The following is a 24,893-nucleotide window of genomic DNA, read 5'->3' as shown; positions in this document are numbered from 1 at the left end:
GAACAAAAATGGCAAATTTCTACCTACCACAATCTTGTTTCACCTGCTAAAGTCAAGATCCAGGTGAAGAAGTCCTATGCTAGTATTTTATTTTCTGAAGTATCTGAACAACAAAAGTTTCTTAAAATACTTCACCCAGGGTGCCTATCCAGAAACCTGCAAATTAGGAGAGATGCACCTAAATCTATTTATGGCACAAGGTGGAACACGAACCTGGAAGCCAATTAACTGAAAGGAAAAACATTTCGATTGATGTCGACATTCAAGGCACTCAAGAGACTGCATTCCCTGCAAGTTAAGAGCAGAGAGAAAGAAACAAGAAAAAGAATTCTCTATTAGAAGATCATCCTACAAATGGAGACCTAGAAATGTACTGACCTTTCCTGTGACCCTTTCAGAAAAGTGATTTTTGTGAAGTCTTTGGTTTTGTAAGCACAGAATTTTATTGCATTTCCCAAACCCACAATATGCTTTGTAGCTCTTTCCTGAAACAAACCAATCTACACAAATATTTCAAGCTTATTTTTAAAATTCTCACAGTTGTTCATCACTACATTTCACCTTTAGTAGCACCTTCTGTTAAGATAATGCTTCATGTCCTCATGTCCCTCTCACCTTCTTTGGGACTACCACTACATGACACATCAGTCCACTAAATAAAGCAATTCAGAATCTCCAGGAAAGACATTTCCTGGAGAAGTTCTCCAGGAACTTCCATTTTAACCCGACTGACTGACTGAAGTGAAATCTCACTCAGCTATTCAGATTGGCACAGTTGCTAACAATGGATTTCCCAACTATTAAATCCTCAAGCAGATCCAGTAGGAAAAACCTACTGCTTCACCAGTGGGGTGAAGTAGGATCATGTTCCACAACACCACTAATTGGTTGTCTTATTGCTACTATTTTGTAGGAAGATATAATGGTGATCCCCCAGCCAAAAAACAGGGCAAAGAGCAGCTCCTCAGGGCTTTCTCCTTTGCCTCCAACAATGATTGTTTGCCATCTTTCACAACTTGAGAACTTTCTCTTCATAATGGCAAAATTGATACTTTGCCCAAGAATCCAAATAATTAGTTTACATAAAGAAACTGGAGTGCTTGATTTATGTCAGCACCCAAAACCTACAGTCAAACCAAACTTCTGATTTCTGTCTGCAATATTTCTGACATTGCTAGGCTGAAAAAAAACAGTGAAAAAACTTCTAAAAATTGCATCAACATCTAATTTTTGTAGATTCTATGCAGGACATTTAGTGACACATACTTCAGCATGAATCATGAGAAACAAATATGAAAACAAACATGAAAGCCAGGTTAACAAAATATTTTCATTAGTATGACTAAAATTTTAATCACTACTTACTTTTTCCTAAAGCAGTTCACCCATTTTAGTTGAAAATAGAAGAATCAAAAGAAAAAAAACTACTGCTGTAAATGCCAGATAAAAAATAAGAAAATATTCAAGAACAAACAAATCAGAAAAGGAATACTGAAGATTCTTGCATGCATTAAGAAATCTGCAAGGACAAGCAAAACACTAGCACTGCATTGAAATCTAACTTTCTTATTAAGGCATCCTTAACAGGGTGGCAACTAATTTAAGACCAGTTGTTCCTTCAAGATAAGCAACAACACTGTCGCCACCTTAATTTTAGATTTTCATCCCATCATTTCCTTGCCTAGGTATTTCAAATATGTTTACCTTCTGCAGCATTGCAGGGAGGTAAAACTTTCCTTTCTTGTTAATTTTTGCAGTTGTCCTACTTAGCTGCAAGCCAAGCACTTGAGGTTTGACTCCCGAGCAAACTCATTTTACTCTCAGCTCCCTGACCCCCAGTCAAGCTGAACCTACAAGAGTATCCTGAATTTTTCTGCTGATGGAAGATTTCATCAGTGAAGAACCAGGCACCACAGACCATCACTCTTCCACATGTGCTCCATATTTCACCACCCTGACTGAATCAGGAGCAAAAGGGAACAAGCAGTGAGCACAGTACTTCCTAAGCAGGTCATTCCTGCATTTCAGAGGCCAGGGCAGTTTTACAGAACATAACTCCTTTGCATTCTGTCGTGGTAGGAAAAGGTTCTTTCCTGAGCCCCAAGCCAGGCCAACTGGTTCATCCCATAATTACTGTATTGTTATGCAGTAACCTACCCCAATTTCACTAGGGTGCCATAAATCAGGCCTCACATGCAGGGAGGCTGTAAAACCATCAGTGGCAGATAGCCTGTGTCCAGCTACGGTCTAGTGAGAGTGCTCTGAAAAAACTGACAGTAGGAAACTTTACCGCTGTCATCTGCTAACCAAGGTGAGCACACTGTTTGTGATACAAGGGGCTGATGTCTACCAGACACCCAGGAGGGAGCTGAGGTGCAACCTCTTGCTGCAGAGGTCTCTCTCGGCATTCACTTTTATCAGCTCCAGTGCAATATTTTCAAAACTTCCCCCTGGGTGCTGTCCTTCAAGCCTTTTCTAGGTATCCAGGCTCAAATTTGATTTTCCTCCTTTTATTCTCCCAATTCTTCAAAGATCATTCCAGAAAGCTGATTTGATTAGAAGTCTCTTTTAACGTAAGCAATTCATCCTCACACACACGGAACTGTTGATTCACCTTTTCTTTAATTTCATTTTGCCTGACTTTCATTTGAGCTATCTCAATTTTAACCTCTGTTAAAGCTCCATCTACCTTGTTTACTGTTTCTTTGATTTGAAAGATCTCCTGCATTAAGTCCTTAAGCGACAACTCCGTGGCCATTTTTGGCTCCAGCTGTTTGTCAGGAGAGGTCAGCCACTGCCTCAGTCTTTTATTTGTCTGGAGCAACATTCAAATTGTTTTCAGAGCAATTGTTTTCTTCTCATTTCCTGCCATCTCTGTTTGAAAATAATAATGAATTACCTCAATTCTAAGGAAGGTTTCATCTCTTTACTTCATTATCAAGAGCAGGCAGAAAGGCTGTTTCAGAGGTTGGCACCCTGCACAAATTTCCTCAAGTCTTGCTTGAGGAATAATTGTGCAGGAGCAGTGAAAAGTTATCTTCTACACCTATACAGGATCCTGCAAGAAAGCACTGAAGGCTTCAGAAAATTCACCTTCTGAAAATCCTGCCAGGCAGGTAAGTATTAGATCTTCTGAACAAGAGGGCCAGTAGCAAAAATACTTCATTTAAAACTTGCATACTAAAACAAAGTTCCTGCTAGGGTTTTTTCCCTCTTTTTTTTTTTTTTTTTTTTTTTTTTTTTTTTTCCAGCTCTGGTTAGCAGGATCAGTTCCTTAGCAGGACAGGAAGCCCGAGGCAGCTCTGGAAATAGGTTTCCTGCCTCGATACAGAGTTGCCAGACTATCTTTTCTCCTCTAAACACATACAAAATGTGCTCAAAGGAACACATCCAACACACAGAACTGATGAAAGAGTAGCTTTAGATCAGAAAACGGCCTTTCTCAAACAAACCTTTATACTTTGGTCTATTATTTCTTGTCAATAAAGAAGATACAGAGACTTAAGATGTGTATTTAAGTGAGGGGGTTGTTTGTTTTTCCAAGTATCTTTAAATCATATCCCAGCTGTTACTAAGCCCACCTGAGAATTAGTGTGCTGTAGATTAATATTTTACCTTAAAAATGTAGATATTTTTTCATTTTGAGCACGCTGCTCCCTCCCCCCTCACAAAAAATGTCACACTGAGATTCATGCACTACCCTACAGACACAAAACCACATTACTTTGTATGCCCTCCCAGGGGAAACATATCCCACCTTTACTGGAGACTTCTCTTTAAATGATATGAGTCCTTATCTATGGGAACCCTTCCTCTCCATGGCTGAGCTGAAAGGCTGGATAACTAGCTTATATGTGATGCCCTATCTTTAAGGCAGCTAATCTGAAGTGAAAATGAATCTCACACTTACACACTTTTTTCCCAAGTGGATTCATTTCCAGTTTTAACATTAAATTTCTGCTCTGTTAAGGAGTGAAGCTGTGTTTTTATTAGAAGCTGTTTTTCTAACACTACAGGATACCAAAAAAATGCTTCAGTATTACCTATAAACTAACACCATACCAAAGAAATGCTTCAGTATTACCTATAAGCTGTTTTTGCAATAATTTTACTACAGCATTGTGACTTTCTTACACTACAAACCTGTGCTTCTCCCAAAACAGAAATGCAAAGTTAGATTCCTAACCCACTAAAGGACACCTAGCCATACAGACTCAAAACTACTTAAATGATTTACAAAACTCCACTGAATTAACCTGACAGGCAGTTTATATTTCTGACCTTTGACTTAATGGAGGCAAATATTTGCAGAGAGAAGATGGGTTATCAGGCTCTTGCATATACAATCTCAGGCCAGTTTCTTTTTAAGAATGAAACTCCAAATTGGTCTTTTTCCATCCCAAATGAGCATTTTAACACCTCCCACCAGAAAGAGAATCTTGATGTAAAGTCTTAATATATATTCTTCATCAGAATACTATAAATTTTTTCTGTAATAATTACAAATCTCTAGAGTAGGAATAGAGTGGGGGAGAAAAAAAGGAACATCAGTGTACGTAAGAAAAGACTCACCACTCTTGCTTTCATCTATAAATAAGCAAACAAACACGGAAATTTTAATACTTTCTTCTTGCACTAAAGAATGAACACACAAATGTTGTCTCTCCTGGTGCAATCTATTTGGTATGTAATAAAACAGAAGACAAGCCAGCTGGGTCTTGAGTCCCATTCTCACTGGGGCCCCTTTCCACAGCCAGAGCAGGGTAAAGAAAGTGTCAAAGAAACCAAGCCCAGATGAATGCACGGCCGAGCACAGGGGCTCCATAGCTCTAGCTATTAGGAGAAATCCAGAACAGGATGTAGGAAAACTGCACAAGCTGAGTCTAAGGAGACAGAGGCCACATCTGGATAAAAGATTAAATGTAAGTGTGCTAAACACATACAGGACGGAAAAATAAAATTACTGGGACCTAAACTGAGACGTATCACAGTGACAATGCAAAGAATAAACAGCAGCACTATGAGCTATGTTTGCTTACCAAGCAAGGAATGAAGCTTCATGAAAAATTATCATTGTAAATGACCATAATGCTGGGATACAAAACCAGCACATTTGCAGACTGATATTTCTAATCTTTACTTAATGTTCATAGAAGCGATTGTGTAAAATAAACCCCTAAAAATTCCTAGCCAAGCAAAAAGCCTGATAATTTAACTTCCTGGCTTGGCTTCCAAAGACTAATGCAAAGTTTAGTTGCTGCACAGTCAAATAAATCTTTCAACTACAGCTTTTTTTTTTTTTTTTTGAGAAAATGGTAAATATGGTTTTTTCCATATTATACACCAGAACTACAGTCACAACCCAAGAATGTAGATCTTTCAACCATTCATTACAGAAAATATTGCTTGAGGGAAACTGCTTTAAACTGATTTATGTGGTAGACACCCCAGTCAAATTGGACAATGTGGCAGATGGTAATGGATTTATGCATATTTATGTAGCATGTATTTACTTGTCGACTTTGTTATCCATCTTTTGCCCCTTCCAAAAGTAGATGGCAATTTATAACAACTGTGATGCTGTGACTGGCTGACACTCCCTTGGCAGCCCTTTCCTCTGGACAGGCTAAAAAGCAGCATCCTTTGTGCAGCTATTTTAATTGTTTTACAGTTTTATTACAAAACATCCTGTCTGTTACACTTGCTTCCTGAGGCTATCATAACAATGTTAGTTGCCACTGCTTAAATCTGCCTCGGGGTATCTGTTTTTACAGTTACAATTAAAGTCAGTATGTAGTCCACCAACATGTTAACATTAATTTGTCTTTTAATTTATTTGACCTTTTAAACTAAGCAAGTAACTGAGGTGAGGGATGCAAAAAGTTCAGCTACTACACATTTTTGCAATAAGGTGGTTTTAGGTTCTTTTCCACCAAAACATTCAAGTGTTCAGTGGCAAATGCTTTTGTTTATTCCCAATCTCTTCAGAAAAGGCAAAATATATTCACATTGCATTTAATATGCATGTGTTTTATATAATACTAATGTATATACCACCAGTATAATCTTTAAAATTCATAATAGAGCAACTGAGCAACCTGAGAAGAGTTTCTAAAATCTTGGTGCCCTAAAACCACTACAACTCTTACAAATCCTTATATTACTAAGGATTGTTTACAGAACACATCAGAACTGATGCCAAAAAAAAAGAACACAAGGAACCAAATTATCAGAAAGCAACAAACTGCTTTGGTTTTGGAGTCATTTTCTTCTGCAAACATAGCAAATGAAAAAAAAGGTGTTATCAGTAACTTCTGGTACCCTTTGCTCTCATTTAAAAATGCAGCCCTATATATCTGCATGCCTTATACTGGTCTCTTGAATTTGATGCAAAAAACACCCAGGGACACATTTCAATATTTAAGATAACTTATATATGCAAATACCATTTTAAAAAGTTGTTATAAATAAATGCAGTTTTATATTGATCACCTATTAACCTAAAGTGCATTTAAGTAAGTCTCCCAAGCTGCAGGAAGAACCCTCAGACAAAATTTCAGGACCACTTTAAGCTAAGCCTAAGCTGGCACAGCTTCCCCATGTTTTTGGGGCCATGCCCTTTGCCTATGGGCATCATTGTGAGCTGCTGAGTCTGTCTAAAACCCTGATGAGAGGGGTACCACCCACATCAAGAGCACTCCCTGGTAAATTAGACGTGGGGGGATGGTGAGGAAAGACTCATCAAATGGTCATTTAGTGTCAGAACCATTGAAGCTCAAGCAAGAGGCAGCAGAGAGGGAGGGAAGCTTGGGAAAAAAAGGCTAAAAAGGAGAAAAGACCAAATGAAAACAGCCCCTACTATCTAATAAAAAATTAATCCTCATAAAAAAGATAGGAATTCATTCACTCCCTCCTGGTTGATTGAAGCATTTGACTCCTTTTTTCACAAACCTCCCCCATGACAACCAAAGCTTTAAACTGCTATTGCCATCTTCCTCCCAAGTTCCCAAACCTCTCTCAGCTGCAAAAGCCCTTACTCAGCTGTGCTCCTGAGCATCTACAACCTCCAGCTTTCCTTTTTTCTACAGCCCAGGCATCATCAATTAACACAAATAATTGCACCAAAATGACAACAAAAAAACAAAAAAAAAGTGTTTTTTTGGATGAGGGGGAAAAAAGGAAAAAAAAAAGGCTGTATTAAAATACAAGGCATTTTAAAAATATTTAATTTTGGCATCAACAATAGAAATCCATTTTGCATCTATGTGATTCAATTTTAACATCTGAATAGTGCACACTATTCTTAGAGATACACAATGCCACTAAAACAAACACCCAAATTTAAGAAACAACCAACCAGCCAAACCAACCCGGGCCAGTTATGTATCCTTCTGTTTCCCCTGAGCTGCCAGCAGAACAACCAAGCTGCCATGGGATTTAGTGCAGCGAGCTGTGGAAATAAGAAATCAGGCTGTGCCTCACCTAAGCACTGAGGCCACACAATATGAAGAAAAATGCTATGGCTGGAAGTGGTTGTCGGTCAATTACTCACCCTTTAAAATCCTATTATCTTCCAATTCTGCCGAGGAAAAAAAGGCACTGCTGAACACAGAAAGGCAGAACAAACACTATCTTTTTAACCAAATGTGTCCAAAAGAGTTTGTCTCTCCATATGCTGCCAGTCACCCAGCTGAAAAGCTTAGTTCTGACTGGGTGGCTCACAGCACCAAGCGAAGTTAATGGCATTTTAAGAAGAGAGGTGTATGTGGCAATATTTGACTTAAGGCTGTTTAGCACACCGTGGCTACAGAGTAAGCAACAGAGATGAATTCTAGATAAAGCAGATAAAAAGAATGCAAAACCTAGCCAAAAGAAAGACTAATGCCTGCCAGGTAAAACGCAAAACTATGTGTCAAGAATAATATTCAATAATGAGGCAGCAAGACAGATTCAAAATATATTTCCAGCAGAGTGGAGGATCAGTGCTCTTGCCATTACAGAAACCTGCTTGAGTGCCACCACATCACTGTACCCCTTTCACACTGCTAAATCCATAAATTACCATACACTAACATTTATCAGATGCCATTCTGTGCTGGACAAAAAGAATAAACTTTGCTCTGGTTTAAAGAATAAAGCTTTGCTCTGGTTTAAAATGTCATAGACTCTTTATTAAGTTGACCACCAATAGGATATTGATCCCACAGTATGAACCCCAAAAATCTTCAAAACATCCCTCCCTCTCCTCATAATTGCATATCAACAACACAAACATTTAACATAATTAAAAGGGGGGCACTGCAGAGGGACTGAATTTTCCCCTGCCCTGTGGAGATGAGGCTGCATCATGTACAGCCTGAAGGGAAGCAAAGGAGACCACAGGATCCAGCACAGCTCTCCAGGGCTGGCTGGTCCACAGGACCATGAGAGAAGGAAAACAACTGTGGAAAGGTGTGTGCTTAAGGCTGCTCTTCCCTGGCAATATCGGTGTGAGGGATTATTTCCCAGGGACAGAAGCCCTCTGCTGGTCAATGCTTTTTGTAAGATGATTTACAGCAGCTAAATGCATGCAGGTTTTAATTTGTCCCTGGTTTTCCTACAAAAGTAGAGCCGTGAATAAGAAACACAAAACCACTTTCCTTTTGAGGAAAAATCCCCTATCCAGAGTACAGCAATCAAATATTTTTTATTCTTATTAACTGGGTAACTTCTGTTTTGTTATGTCAAAAAAATGCTGTTCATCCCATAGTTAAATATGTAATCAGTATCAAATGTCTTCATGACTTAAAACAATGTTGACATCATATATACACTCACCACCTCTTTCACTGTTCACACAAAAATGACATGAACTATTCAAATAAAACATGTTACTGACATAAGCACTCAACCCTGCAATTTGTTCTCCAGCACATGTATTTAATATTTAAATGCATTAAATTTTTCAAACATTTAAATATTTAATATTGCTATTACACATCTGAATTGTATTTTAGGTTTTCAATATTATGTATAAGCATAAAAAAAGGCATTACCTCACCTTCCCATGAAATGAGAACACTGGTCCTTAAAGCAAAACCAGTCTAGTTTTGGTTTTGACTGTGAGCAGGCCTCCTAGATGCAGTATTGAAATTGGTTAATTTTATTTTTAGGGCTAATTCTATTTTTGGTACCTGTTCAAAAGTGGAATTATTTTCCTGGGAGGGATAGGTAAGTAATGGTTTTAGATGCATTCCTCAAAGTTTGGCATAAAGAATTAAATCTTGATTTCTTCAAAATAGCAAAGGCTTGTTCCAGCCACAAAAAGAGCCTCTCTAGACAAGTCAATCTTCGAATATACAGACTTTATCATGCAAACAAATACGCAAACACACATAGGATTCCTTGTCTCAACACCACTCTACAGCTCTTATTATTTATTTATTGTTATTACTTATTCAGTCAAGAATCAGCCTTTACAGTCTAATGCTTTACTCATGCACCAAGAGTAAAAGTTGATCCTGAACCCTTACTGTTTTCATTACAAGTTCAGTATCTAGCATCTAACAAAAGTCTGAAAAAAAATGAAAATTTCATCTTCACATTCTTTAGTCCAAAGCTCTTAGTCCACAGTTTTGCAGTTCAGTGCATTCATGGTTGGCATCTTTAAATATACCCAAAATAAAGAAACCAAGGAAAATATATAAATAAAAGACATCAAATCAGGTGTAGTCCTACAGATACAAATTTTGTAATGTGGTGGAAGCAATATAATTCTAAATCTATACCAACAACCAAAGAGTAAATCAAAGCTATACAGACCATCTACAAAAGAGACACCTGCTACTAAGATATCATTAAAAATTATTTTAAAATCCAATACAACAGGATTCTTATAAATTAAGCTAATGCCATTATAAATAGTTACAGAAGAATCCTTCTGCCAAAAAAGGCAGTGACCAGCATGGCACAGCACACCACTTCTGCACTTCTGCACCACTTCTGCAACCCTAATCAGCTGGTCAATACCAGACAAGTCACTGCTTGGCTGCCAATGTATACTTTGTATGTCAGTCAAAAACTCACATTTATCTATGTGAGTCAGGAAAATGGAGTGTTTATCCAACCAACTCAAAAATTCTGGCTCACAGGTACCAAAATTTGCCCATTCAAGTATCCAAGTTTAGCTAGCAGCCAAATCCTTTTTCCTCAGAAAAATATGTGAATGAAAACACAATGAGGCTCTACTCCTAGAGAAGATGCAGTAGTCTACCGTTAAGATCTGAATGACCTACAATAAAACACCCAGTTCATCACCCTTGTTAACAAATTATTACAGCTGCAGCCAATGGCCTCATTCATGTGCACTGAATTCAAGTTGCTGATACTTTAAATCTGTTATTTTCTTATTTCTTAGCATCTAACTCTATAACCCCAGGCAACAAAGCTCTCCTATGTGTTTCCCAAGTGATTTTCTAGAACTTTTTTTCAATGATAGAGAGAATTTCTATTAAATTATATTACACTGACAACTACTCACGTCAAGAGGAGGACTGATTCTGCAGGCTCAACACCCAGCCTTCTCTGAGGTGATCACAGGGAGCAACCACCATGTTGCTGTCCTCCAGGCCCCAAACAGGAGAAGGAAAATGTTCTGTTCTCCTTTCAGGACAGAAACAGAAGTTATGGGTGCCAGCCTAAGATCCAGGCAGGAATTTGCTCCAGTAGACACAAACTCTTTCTGCCTGTTCAGTCCAAGCTTCCCAGTTCTCCTTTCCCTCAATGCCCTTGGGTGCTACTGTCTTCCACATTCCAGAGAGGAAATGGATACAAAAGACCTGTTAAATAAAAGCATCGCACCCACACAGGGTGTGGTTTTACAGAAAAGGGCATTCTCAGACAGTCTGCAAAAGGGCATAACTTCAAAACATCATTTTTGAAGAGAAAAAAAGACAGTAATAATCATAGGACAAATCACATCCTGTGGAAAGTAACTTGTACCACATCTTATTCTCTCAAGAATACTCTACATAGCTAACAAAAGAGCTTAAAACTGTAACTGCAATTACAACATGATGTTAATACTTAAAACTCTTTTAACACAGCTCATCATTTGATATTTCTGACAAAGCACTTTCTGGACATACTACAAACATCTTGTGCTGGCTAAAAAGCCAAGCACCATCTCAAAGATTCAAGTTTATGAAAACCAACAGATAACATCTATACTTAATTTTGAAGATTTAAGACAAGACTGATGTTTCCACTTACATTAAAACCACTATTACGGGAACAAAAATGCAGATTTTAAAGCCTGGAGAAGACTGGACATCAGTAAGCCAAGCTCTTGGCAGGACAGCTACAAAGGGTGGAAGTTATTAAAAATAAATTGCTGTAAGCCTTAGTCCTAAATGTATTATGAAGCAAGTGTAAGTTTAACCCATATTTCAGCAGAGCAAGTCTCCCTGAATGATGGAAGCTGAGAGTAGCATGCCAAACCTACAGCACTAAGCCAACCAACCCTAAGACAGGCTCTCCAGCCCAACATGGAGCTGCATTAACTTCAAGAAGACTTTTAAAGGAGTGAGATGTCCTTGAAGCCAGTACAAGTGGCACAGTCTGTCCCTGCAAAGTGCCAACCCAAAGCCCCGGGGCATTAAAAGATGAGCAAAGTGTTAACTGCATTAAATTGTTATGGTACTCACATTTAACTATTTTTAAGCAGTAGATGTCAAAGAGAGTGAATGCATCAGTGCTGGGGAACCTGGAGCAAGGCATGGTTTGTGGTGACTCTGTAGAGCAGCAGTGAGAGCACTAAACTGCAGGGACCAGGACCAACCTCAGTGAGCTTCGCAACAGGCACTGAGGGTAAGGCCAGGGAAAGCTGACACACACATGCACAGACACAGGAGGAGATAAAGGATTTCACTAAATGGAGTGACTCACGTTGAACAGGCTAAATAGAGAAGGAAAAATTATGCATAGATCCGTTCTGAAACAAATCAATCAAACTGAACATTATTCTCCATAATGTAGAATATGTGCCAGCTGTATAAAACAAAATATAAATACCTATTACCAAAAAGAGAAGTTCAGTCAAAAAGAAAATCATGCCAAGTACCATAAACAGATCGATGCATTTGACAGCAGCACTTAAATCAGTCACAATTGTGGGAGACCAGGTACACCACAGCTCTTGTGGCACAGGGCAGCCAGGTGTCTCACTAGGGGCTGTGCCAAAACACAGCCCAGCCTTGTGCTGCACACTGGCACCAATGCCACCCATGTGAGCACCTCTCCAACCTCAGGTTCAGGTTACTACGGCTCCTAGCTCATTCATGCTGCCAAGAAGTATAGGAATGTTATCCTTCATGTTAAATAGGAATAAAATTCAAAACTCTTAATGAGGCTAGCAGGACTTAACAGTGCCAGAGCAACGTAGGTTTCCTACTGTTCCTCCAAAGTCATTAAGTAATGAGATTTTCTGTTCCCTTTAAGGCTCCCTTATATCTGATAGAGCATTTTACAGTCTGAGAGTACCTTGAAATCGACATTACTGCACACAGAGTAACTGGAGGGCAAGTCACATGGCTTAGAAAAGAGAAACTAACTGCAATTCTAAAATTAACACTGATACCTTGGAGATACTTTGTATCTCCAATGCAGCACTGGAAAATTGTGGTTTTATTTGTAGCAAAACTAATGATCAACAAACGCTTGAAAACTGATAAAATTGTATTGTATCTTTTATTGAGGCACAACTTAGCAATGTGCTGCTCTGTATTTATCCCCCTGGAGTCTCTCTCTGCCCCTACACATTTTGGTTTAGCTCAGGTGGTGAAGGTCGTGCTTGCTTGTGACAATATTTCAAAGCCTGACATTGATTCCACAGGAATGGTGAAGAGGTTTTAAAATAAGGTGAAGTAAGAACCATGTGTGGCAGCCCAATTATGGGGCTATCATGCATCAGTTTTCTCTACTTTCGCACACAGATATTTGATGCAGGTAAAAAAAAAGGAGCTGTGCTCTGTTGAGGCTCCAGCGATGCTTTAACTTAGCATAAAGTTGAAAGACAGTAATGAAATAAATAAATCTATGTGAGCACATCTCCTTAGGAACCTAAGGAAACATATATAAGTGAGTCAACTTGAAGCTGCTGAGACATCTCTGAGCTGCACCAGCAGCACAAGCAGGCCAGTGTTAAGAGAGTAATATGTTTAAGTGCCTGATTTTACAGTTCACAACCCATTTTGCTTTGTATTCTGATTATTCCCCTTTCTTTGTTTTCTTCAATCTTCTTAGCCCAGATGAATTCATTTTCTCTCCCTACTTCCTCAATTTCTTTGCCTGCATATCCATTAATTTCTCTTTTACCTCTCCACTTAGGTTTCTCTCCTATTCTCTCTCTTTGTGAATTTTTCCAAGTCAGTGGCCTTTTCTTATTTTTCTTTTAAAAATTAGACCTTCATTTCATGGTTGCTCTCTCCACCCCACCCAAAAAAACCCCACCAGAATATGTTCAATAGGTTTCTGTACTAAACTAAATATTTCCTTCATGCAAGAAACATCTTTGAGGGCACCAGCAGTCCTGTTGGAGACAGGACAGCAGTATTACAGCACAGCTAATTAAGTACCTTTTCCTTCAAATTCCATATGGACTCTACTTTTACCACAATTAAGTAAGACTCATCATGGCAATTATCTTCTGGACTATGAACAATATTAAAGTGTAGCACATAATATTTCTATAAAAGCACATTACAAATTGATCCTGAGGGTGGGAGCAGTAATTTTTCTGTCTACACAAACTATCTTTAAGTGCAGTTAAGAAATCATTTTACAGGCTCAAACTATACAATAAGATGAAGGTAATAAGCATGACTGAGACACAGAGGGAACAAATTATCTACTGGCAATACATCCCACAATTGTGACTGGATAAAACTGATAATCTGCAGCTGAGCAGAAAATGTATAATCTGAAGGGATTTCTTCATTTACAATAAAACAATCTGCTATCCTTTGATAAAACAGTAAGAACTTATGGTACTACACAAACTACAGTAAACAGCACAATAGGACACATGTCCAACAGAAAAAGAAGTTTAAAAGTTACTCAGTATCTCCAGCATTAAAAAGTTCCTTTAGTTGACTGGAGAATACAAGCTAATAAACATCTGGTATCATGAAGATTCCTCTCCTGATCACACATACCTTTCTGCTGATACAAGAATCCAGAACATTTTTCCTATTGCTCCCTCCTGTCTTACTTGTACTAACCATCTCAGCTGTTTCATTGAATTAATAATTTGGTTGTAGAACCAAAAAAAAGATTTCATATGAAGCAGCTACTCAAAGTTCACTTACAAACCACGGGTGCTTTTTCACATGAAGGTAAATGATACTCTTTCTTTCAATCTTTCACAGACAAAGCATCTGAGATTTAACTATGCAGAGTAATCTTTCAACACAATTATTACTAATTGTTTCTTGTGATTCCATTTTCCAAACGTGTTCTGACAAGAAATACAGAAAGTAGTGTAGGTGAGGTCTCAAAAGTGAAAGCCAAGAGTAATATTATAATTTAAAAACCAACTTTTTAATACATGAAATTAAAAAAACCTTTCTGTACTTAAGCAGATAAGCAACCTAAAACAATTTAGATTGTGCTGAAGAAGATCCCTACACACAATAGGAAAACAGAGTATATGATTCCAGCATAGAAACTACAGACACAGCCACTAAAACTGTCAATGTCTCCATTTACAGTCCCACAGGGAAGCCCTCCACAGAACCACCCCTGGAAGAGCAGAGCAGAGTTTTTGGTTTTCCCCTGGACTCCATCCACCTGCCGCTCGCAGATGCGGACGCAGCACTGCACGGGCACAAGTGCAAACATCAAACTGGGCTGCTGCACACTGCAGGCACTGACTGCAGAGCAAGGCAGCCACGTCTTGCTGTGGGGAAAACAGGCCAAGCAATTAAATATGCATCAGCATTAAAGCTAAATAGACAGAAATAGCTTACAGACATAATTCTGGCTTACCAGCTCGGCATGCATAACCTGCATACATATTTCATTTTTAACTATGAAGACAAAACTTTTGTACAGTATACTTTCTGTGACACTATCTTTTCTATTCTATGCATCACGGAGACTTGGAGCAAAAAAAAAAAACCAAAACAATGACAGCATTAGTACAAACTAAACTTTTTTTTTTTTTTACTAAAAACTTATTAAAGGTATAATTGACTTTAGAGATAATACCAGTTAACATTAATACCAAGTATCTCATAAAATTCCTTCCTTGGTGCTTAAGCCTCCAGTGTACAGCTCCAACCTTCCAAATCTCTTTTTTTCCTTTACCTTTCTTCTTTCAGTTAATTCCCAATAATATAATCCATAATAACATGAATTCATAATAAAAGGCAGGCCTGTGAGCCATTCTGCTTCAGAGCAACATCCACAGCACACCAAAAAAAAAAAAAATAGGCAGAAACATTCAGCTACAGCCACACATTTAATGCTTACTTCCAACAGCAAAATGAGGCTATCTGCATCCCACATTTCGTATGACTTAATATATAATGAATCTCTGGCACATCCATAGGTACAAAAAGGAAGTTCTTTCTTTCCTGCGCTATGGCAGCTCAGAGTAGTCTGCCAAACCCTTCAAAGTGTCAGCAACCTCTTACAGAGAGATAAAGACAATGGATAGCTCTACCAAGCTGCTAACATCTGTTCAAAACCTGCAGCTTCTCTTTTCTTCTTCCAGCACTTACCCAAGCTAGCATGCACTTGCATAAGTCTTTAAAGCACGGAACATTTAAGCATGTCACAATTCTATGATGTCTCATTTATATAATTAGTTCTAACATATGGCCCACAATCAGAGTGGGAAATCTAAAATATTCTTTGGGAAGCTGTCAAACCTAAAGGGATATATTTTTCACTAAGTGAAAAGAATTAGATATGCAAATTCTGCTTACAATAGGGATAGGGAGGAAATAGAAATCTAGCCCAAAAGGCATGCTTGCTCATTGCATCAAACACAGGTTATTATGCTCTGTACCTGTCAGAGGCAGTTCAAATCAGAATACACAGTGACATGTAGAGAAGCTCTGCAACCACCAGGATTTTAGCAGTGCTGTGGAAAACCGTACAGTAGATAAACCCAAAACCCACTGTGAAAATGCCAGCTACAATTAACACTCTGGGCTGAATATGGATTCAAGGCAGATTGTCTTAATCCACATCCTTTTCAGAACTACAGCTGTCTCCTGGACTGGGACACCTCTGTCACATCTGTAGCAAGTAACACACCATGTGTTAGCAGGCACCACTTTCATGCTGGCTCACTCCAATTCCCCCTTCAGAGACAAAAGCCTAACAACTCCAAAAACCTCTGGACTAAAATGTAATTCTCCTTCCCTTGTTTCTGACCAGGAAAGCTGGATGTGTTTCAATTGTGCCACCACTGTGACCAGTGGCAGTAGGCATCCCCCTCCCACCACTGGGAATGGCCAGCTTGGAGAGAACCATAGCCAGCATCCACCTCCTGACAATAGATTATCTCACTTCCCTGAGGCCCCTTCAGGATCAACAGTTGCAGCTGTTAGTTATCAATGAATTGCTAATTAATCAGTTGTACAGATTCAGGTGAGAAACTCCTGGAAATGCACAGAAGAGTGCCCAGTGTCAACAACAAACAGAGCACCAGGAGGGTTCCCACAGCATCCAACTTCCCTGGGAAGTTCAACTGGCTTTCCCACACATCAAAGGAAAGGGAATAAACTGCAGCAAAAATAGACAGTCTATATGTGCAACTAATAACTTTGCTGTTCAGTACAGCATTATTTAGCATGGAAAAAGAAAAATCCAAAATCATCAACGATCCCACAGTAAGGAAATTACATGCTCCAAAATAGTCATCATTCACTTCAGAATAAGCACTGAAATATGGAACCAGCTATACATTTGTCAAGCAGTTGGTAGGAAAGTCAAATCTCTTCAGTAAAACCCTTTCTTAAAGGCAACTTGAGCAATGTAAAAGCTCAGTAATTTGTCTGAATAAAATCCTGCACCCTGTGGTTAAGAACCTGCCAAGCAAGCCAAATACACTAAACAAGCAGAGCTGGCATTTGACATGTCTCTGAAGAGTGAGCTGTGACAAGTTACTAATGATCTCACTTAGAAAGCAACTAATAGTGTGCTGTAAAAGGTATAAAGCATGCAGAAACCTGGTAATAAGGACCAAATGCTGACTTGAGATAAACAGCTAAAACCATTTTCAGTGAATGACACTGCTCAGTTCAGCTCTAAACCTGTCCCTCCAAACATTCTGCACCTTTTTGTTGTTAGGTGGATTCATCCTTAACAACACTGTAGGCCTAAAATAGTGCTCTATATGTGTTAACAGCAGTATGTTGACATAAAATTTGTTTTAAATCTTAGAGCCCCGAACGTGCCACACTTGCCTACAGTAAGAGCTTCACAAAGCTGGAAAACTGGCAGCTGTGAAAAGGAATTGGAAGTGTTAACAGGTACAGAAGAAAAAACTTAACCATTGCACTCCATATAATGCCAAAAAAAAAGCCCATGAGAAGGGAGATCACCAAGGGAGGAACCACTTGGACTAGAGACAAGTTTGTAAAGCCATCATCAGTGACTTTCATTAGTGAGTGCAGGCATTTCCACTGCCTGGGGAAAAAAAAAACTCAACCCAAACAAACAGAAAAAAGCCATCTAGAGATGACAATAAAAAGACCCATGCAATGCAGAGTTATCCTCTGCAAGAAAGCATATGGGACCTTCTTTATTATTTTAATTATATTCAAGTTACAATGTAGTTTAAATTTTCCTTGCAGCTCATTGAAAATGCTGTCTGAACCATCTCTCCCAATTTTCATGGGTGGAAGGAGAAGTGTACTAAGCTGATGTCTTGTTCAGATAACTCAATTTTTCTAAAATGACTCCCAATTTTAGTTATCTAAGTGTTATACAACAACCAAAGATGGAAGCTGGTTTGCTGTGACAGGAAATGAAACAGACCCAAAATGTTCATATTTGCACTCAATTGCTGAATGAGAACAACTGCATGGCAAGGTGATGCAACCTGACACAGTACTTTCAACCTTGCATTTTCCTGGTGTGTGCCTGTCAAAAAGGCTCCTTTTCCTTTCCTTCCCAGGCCTTTCCCTCTCCCAGTTTCCTTCCTTGACTTTTATATCTTAGGTTGCTTGGCATTAATTAGCATTATTAAAAGGAAGAGTACATAAGGAGCCAAACATAAAATGTATCATATTTTTGATACCTATTTCAGCTCTTTCAGGCATTTTTCCCCAGTATCTGGGCAGCACAGATTGCCTCTGCTAGAAGATGAGAGTTAATGGACAATCAGGAAGGCACGGTGAACCAAGGTCACAGAATTAAATATTATTTAAGAGCACAATATGCAGTGACACAAATTACATTTTTGCAGGGAAACAGCAATATTAGCCTCAGAGCAAATGAATGATGTGCCTCCTTCCCACTGTTAAACTGTTCTTTAATAGAGACAAAGCATGAAAAAGGATGCAAATACTTTTAAACACAAAGGAGATTACAACATAAAACCTTAAGCCAAATCTTTACTTGTATTAATAAGGCTGCTATACATCACTGCAGTAGAAGAAAGGGATCCTTAAGACCTTTACACCACCAAGGCATCTAGAGTAAAAAAAAATACCTTTAACATAAATGACCTGGCCAGATTCAAATCTAGGGAAAATAACATACATTGTTTACACAATAATAATACTATATTACTATAAGAATACTATATTACATATTATTATTTTATAAAACATGTTATAGATATTTTATTTAGAAGTAGGGCTTGCAGGTAATTACTCTCTTTGTTTGTCCCTTGACGCATGAAGAGGAAACAATATTTTCAGATTTGTCATAAAACCTGAAGACCAGAACTATCAGTAGCCAGGGATTTTGATGCCTTAAGCTACTTAAGAGAAACACATAAAATTAAGTTTCTGTACTTTCAAATAAAGCACTAAAAGCTAAATGAGCTTGCTCTGCTGAGTTTGATTGTTCCTTCCTATCTTAGCAGCCTTTTAATTCCTTGTATTGATCATTATTTTCCACCTAAAGACTATTCACATATTTGACATGCAAGCTTCAAGTCGTTTTGGCATGGCCCAGCCAACACAACCAATATTTAATCAGCTGTATTACTGCTTATTTTAAAAATGCAGGAGGTAACTCTCCCAATCACATAAACCATTACATATATTTTTCCCATTAAGAGAAGCACCATCCCCAAAAAGAACTTTAAATTTAACTTTAAAAAAATCCCACTAGATATCACAAAAAATATGTTTCCACTGATAGTTACAAAGTAATATTACAGATAACTGTAGTGAGATTATGATAATTCAAAGATACCAATCAGTGCAATAGAAGATTAGCTTTAATGTTAGCAACACCCACAAAAGAAAAAACAAGCATTTTTCAATGACAAACATTAATGCTGACATTCTCAGGAAACTTGGGGGGCATTCTTTGTAACTGAAAATAATTTTGGACCCTCATTTCCAGAAGTGTATTTCACTCCCACAGCATTACAAAGGCCTGCAAAACTTCATCTTACATTGATGACTTCAGGTATCTGGACAAGAAACCGACGGCAACTGAAAATGTGCCTGAAAATAACCAAGTGGCTTTGTGGCCAAAATCAAATTACCTTTTATAAGGGCTTCCATTTTTAGTAAGGTGAGTTATTAATAACAAGAAAGAAAGTAAATTCTATGTGCATTTTATGCAACACAAAGTTTCCAGTGAAGCACATATTAAATGTAATATCAGTAAAATAATGTGCAGCAAAAATATTCATGGGGTCCCAAAAACAAACAAACAAACAAAACCACCAAAACAAAAACAAAAACAACTATCACTTTTTCTTCAGATGGGCACTTTCCTCCCTTTCTGCATGCTTCCATTGTGCTCTTTTCAGAGGAGTTGGATTAAGGAGGCTTTTTAGTCTTGAAGTACTCTGTCACAAAAAATCACTTTAACATGGCCAAAACTGATAGAGTACCTAGACAGTTGCAGCTAAGTCTTTGATTAGTTCTGTTAAAACCAATGAGGAATGCATGAGCTTAAAATTAGTTTCCTATATAAATGCTCTAGAACAGGGTTGCAATTTCATCTCTTTCCAGTTTATCAGGCAATTCCTGCTTCTGGTATAAGATACCAGAAGTGTAAATAGTAATATCTTTTAGTACAACTTCCTCAAAAAAGAGGGAAAAAGTGCTCTCCCCCATATCCTCAGTAATTTTATCTTTGAGAAAAATTTAAACGGTTGAAGGGAAAATTCTCAGCAATTTGCCTTTCTTTAAAAAATTCACATGCCAATAAAAACCAGTTATTTAAAATGAATTTCTGTCTGATGAGAAAAAGATGATCTGAAGATCATCTCACAGCACTTATCAGGAAGATGTGTCAAGTACCCCTTCATGCCCTGCTGTATTTGCAATATCTGTGAAGCCCAACCCTTGCTATTCTTCCAGTTTGGCAGCTGGAAGAGCAGGTCAAAGCAACATATGCTGGAGAACTAACTAGCTAAAACATGTAGAGCTGGAGCCTGCAAAGAAGCAGCCCAGCACATCATCTTTCCCAGAGTTCCTGGCCCATCTGATCCAACACAGCTGAATTTCAGAAGTCCCACTGAATGCAGCGGTGCAAAACAGTATCCCTTGGAAATACAATGATCCAAGAAGTAAGATTACTTATCATTGTGCTTTACAAAAGGAAGGTTTTTGGGAAGCAGCAGGAGGCTTTCTATATTAAAAAATCATTCTTGATTGGCTCTTTGATATTAACAAAGGACTCTATTTCATCCTCAGTGTGAGCACGTAGCTTCCCGTTAAGCTAAAAGAAGTCGCACACGCACACAGGAGAATTTACAGCATCGCCTCTCGCAATAGCTTCCTTCAGTTTTCACAGGGCTCCGCCTATGGTCACACTCTGAAGGGAAAAACTCCTGGCTTTTTGAAGCTAAAGGCAGACACTGCATCTGTAGGATGGAAAATCATGAAGCTGCTAAAGCTGATCAGCCCCAGGGTCTCAGCCTAGCCAAACCCTCTCTGCAGTAAGGTATATTTTCTATTTATTCATAAGCACATGCAAAGCAAACAGAGGCTTGTGAGTGGAGTCAGACTTTGATTTCATATATGAGCTGAAAACCCAGTCCTTTCACTGAATAAGCAGAGGAATTCAGTATCAGCTAATTAATTTCTACTAATTTTGAAGATGAAAACCGTATGTGTGTTTCAGTAGGGCTGGCTGTACAGCAATAGTTTCACCTTGTATAAATGTGAGATCTTCCAACACTAAAAAAGCTACAACCTTGCTACAGTGATAAAAGTCAACAAAGGAACCATGGGCAACATTATGCTCAGGGAGGCCACACACCTCCACTTCCATCCTGCACAAATTTCCAAACTCGTTTTAGTACAGTCATGTGTTTGTGACTCCACTGCTTTTCCCTCACCAAAAAAAAAAAAAAAAAAAAAAGAAAAATCACATGCTTCTGTATCAGGATTGCATTTTCCAAGTAAAGAGAGTTGTGGCTGAAATGCTGATTACCCAGAAGAAATCCTAACGAAAGCAAATGCCATAAACTATAACTATATACTACACAATAGATGCAGTCTCTCTGCAAATATAGCCCTGGCCACAAGAACAGGAATGTCTTTGGAGTCCCATTACATACAGGAAGAACAAGATATTTATGAATGGGCAGTAGCTGCTTGTGCTCATTGTCCTGGGAGAAGCATATATATTCATAACAGCTAGTGGACTTGAATAAGTTCCACATATTTACTTTGTTTCAGGAGAATACAGAAGCTACACCACAATTCAGGATTTAAGGCTCATCCAAACCACTGTCAGTTTTCATGTGAAGGAAAAAAACAATCCACAGTCAGTTAATACATAAAAGTCGGCACTCCATCCTGGAACACACTTTTGACAACTGTGTAGTGAATCCTTCATGGAACATACTATTTGGTATGACTCAAAATCTGTTTTTCTTGAGGGCACTTCCATGAATACACTCTCAATTACATAAATAATGTATCACTAGATATTTGAGAGGCTTTCGTTATTCAGAAATGTCTTCTTCTGTGAATAAGCACTTCAAAAAAATAATCTTTTTTTTCTTTTGCCATTTCTCCCCTTTTGAATTACTAGAAGCTTGAGACTTAGGTATTCACAGAAGAGTTACATACTTTCTCTGCCCTGCAGTTGCATAAAAAATAAGAATTCTAAAAAAGAAAGACAGAAAGGAAAAAAACAACAGAAAACAGTCAAAATAGAAAGTCAGACGCAGGAGAACAGTGGTCTACAAATGCAACCTTTGGTCCTAACAGTGCCTACAGTACCACAGAAGAAGAGGGCATACTGTAAGGCACAAGCACAGGATAACTTGCCCATAGTACACTTGAGATTTTTTTCCCATATAGCTATTTTTTAAATCACTGTGGTGGGATACTCACCCTAAATTCTGTTACTGTATCCATTCTAATTAGCCATGTAAATGTCAGTTTTCCTTTTTGAATTTATGCATTTAGACCAACACATCTACTTTGCCACAACTTCCCAAAGTTAATTATGCATTGCATAAAAAAAGCCCACCCTGTTTAAATCAGTTATCTCCATTCACTGCCTTTCAGTGCAATTCTTTGTTCTTGCTGTAAGTTAAAGTGCATGGTTTATTTTTACACACACACACCCCCTCCACTGACTGCTCATCCTCTAACTTAACTATGCTGGTTTTATTTCTTTCAGTACCTTGACACAAGAAATTCCTTCCAATGCCACTAAGCACTTCTGCCCATCCTGAAGTTCTTCTCTATTTTCATTCTATTTTCTTAAAAGTGATTCACAACACAACAAATAATCCCTGTTATAAAGCAACATTTTATAAAAAAGTAATTACTACTAACTAGAAAATACAGTCATTGTTTTATAAATTTTTTTGTTAATTACACCTTCTTTTTATTTGGTTTGTTTTTTTTCCCTAAAGAGACAGACAGAAGCCTAACTTGCCAGCTTTTCAATTGCAGCCAATGTAGTTAATGTAATATTCAGCAACATGCAATTAGGTCAAGTTATGTATTCAGAAGTTTTTAGTTGGATTTGTTAGCTGCAAAATTTCATCGGCCACCACAGTGCCTGTTCCCTATGATTTGCTAGATATTCCCCTAGTGTTCCTCAGCCTTCCTCCAACTCATTTTCTATCACCCACAAATTATACTATCCCTTTATTCATCTTTTGAATTGCTACATGAAAGTAGCATTAGTAACATTCACCCTACTGCTCATATTTCTACATCTTCCCATTAATCTTGTCCAAGTTCCAAGTGTCCATGTGGCTCTGAGCATGGCACACACCCTAGAAGACAGCAAAACTTTTGAACTGCACTGTGCTACAACTCCTGCAGAAGGAGGAGTTCCACTAAGTCTGCCTCATGCTTCTCCATTCCATATTCTGAAATGTTTCTTATACATGAGCAGTTTTGGGTAAAAATTTTTTCAAAGTCTAGAGGAAAAAAAAAATTGTCCTTTAATGTCTTCTGACACAAAACAGTAGTCTGGATTGGCTTTAGCTGTACCTACTTCATCAGACCTAGTTGTAGAAAAGCTCATAACAATCATAACAATATTCTGTCATGTTGTGCACCTTTCTTTGCCATTCTTCCCAGGAGTATCCTACTCTGAACTGAGAAAAGGGCTACAGATATCCTGTGATCCAGCAAATCCTTTCAACAGGCTGCAATACAACCAAGGAAAGGAGAGGTTATGCTTTGATATGAAGCATCAAATTCTTACAATATTTTACTAAGGCTGTCTGGATGCTGCTTCCACCACCAACTGATACTTTTTCTTTCTTCTCAGTCCTTAGTTGGGCAATCCAAAAGTGGGACAACAAGACAGTTTTAAGTCTGACATACAAATGAAGTTCACTCCTTTTGTTGAAAAGCCATTTGTCCCAAAAAGCACTCTTCTAACCTCAAAAGCCTGCAAACAGCAATGCTTCTGAGAGCTCACACAGATCCCACACAAACAGGTATCCATTTAAATGCCAGCTCACAAATGCACCTAAGATGTGTAAAGAAAGCCCTTCTATTCCCAGGATTTCAGCAGGTTCTTTGGTACACTAAGCTGTTATCAGCCTACAGTCACATATTGCTCCATTGGGTCAGACACAATTTCATAGCAGCAAGTGCTACATTTAGACTCCACTCTCACTGCTTTTCTTTGTCTTTTTGAGGAGGGAATTTCTTCCATGTTTTCACAAACAGCTTGTCCTTGGTTATTTCAGCTACTGTGTTTCTGTCTAAAAATCATCAGAATCAATGATTCAGAAATACTTCCATAGGAATCTTTTCCTTCTAAAAGCACGGTATCATACCTTCATTTCTATCTTACAGCCTTCTAAATCTAAAATAGCTTTAAGCTATAAGCACAGCTATAAGTCCAGCATCTGAATACATCCAAGGAGGCAATACATTTCACCTTTCTAGTACTTATTATCAGCAAGAGCTTTAAAGAATCACGAGTGTAGGCAGCAAACCACAAACATTACAGAAACTGAGAAGCAAAGCCACCCAGTAACTTAAAATGCAGACTGTGCAATCATAAAGAGAAGCAATTCTGTATTGAATATTTCAGAAAAAGAATGGTACATTATTTTATTTCTAGAGTGGATCAATATAGTAAAAACTGGATGTAAAAGTCACATTGGCTGCAAATATGTAGCTTCCTTTCTTCCTTGAACTGTCACTTTGCAAACATAGATTGGTCTTTCAGTCTTCATCTAGTGAAATGCCAACTCTCTGCCAATCTCTGCCTAC

General features: G+C 38.2%; 1 protein-coding gene across 4 annotated transcripts in view; it reads right to left on the bottom strand.

Annotated features, from left to right (window-relative positions):
• RARB (retinoic acid receptor beta) overlaps positions 1–24,893 on the bottom strand; it is a 321,234-nt gene that overhangs the window by 273,607 nt on the left and 22,734 nt on the right. The window contains exon 1 of one of the 4 annotated variants that reach the window (XM_030231810.2): positions 7,553–7,738. The exons of the other annotated variants lie outside the window; for them this stretch is intronic. The gene's annotated coding sequence lies outside the window, so the exon portion shown is untranslated. Of the gene's footprint in view, positions 1–7,552; positions 7,739–24,893 lie in introns of those variants that run through there. 4 annotated transcript variants of the gene reach the window in all.

The sequence above is a fragment of the Serinus canaria genome, chromosome 2 (genome assembly GCF_022539315.1).
Source record: "Serinus canaria isolate serCan28SL12 chromosome 2, serCan2020, whole genome shotgun sequence".
In the NCBI taxonomy this organism is placed as follows: domain Eukaryota; kingdom Metazoa; phylum Chordata; class Aves; order Passeriformes; family Fringillidae; genus Serinus; species Serinus canaria.
Note: the sequence above shows the minus strand (reverse complement) of the source record. Positions and strands in the feature narration are given on the sequence as shown.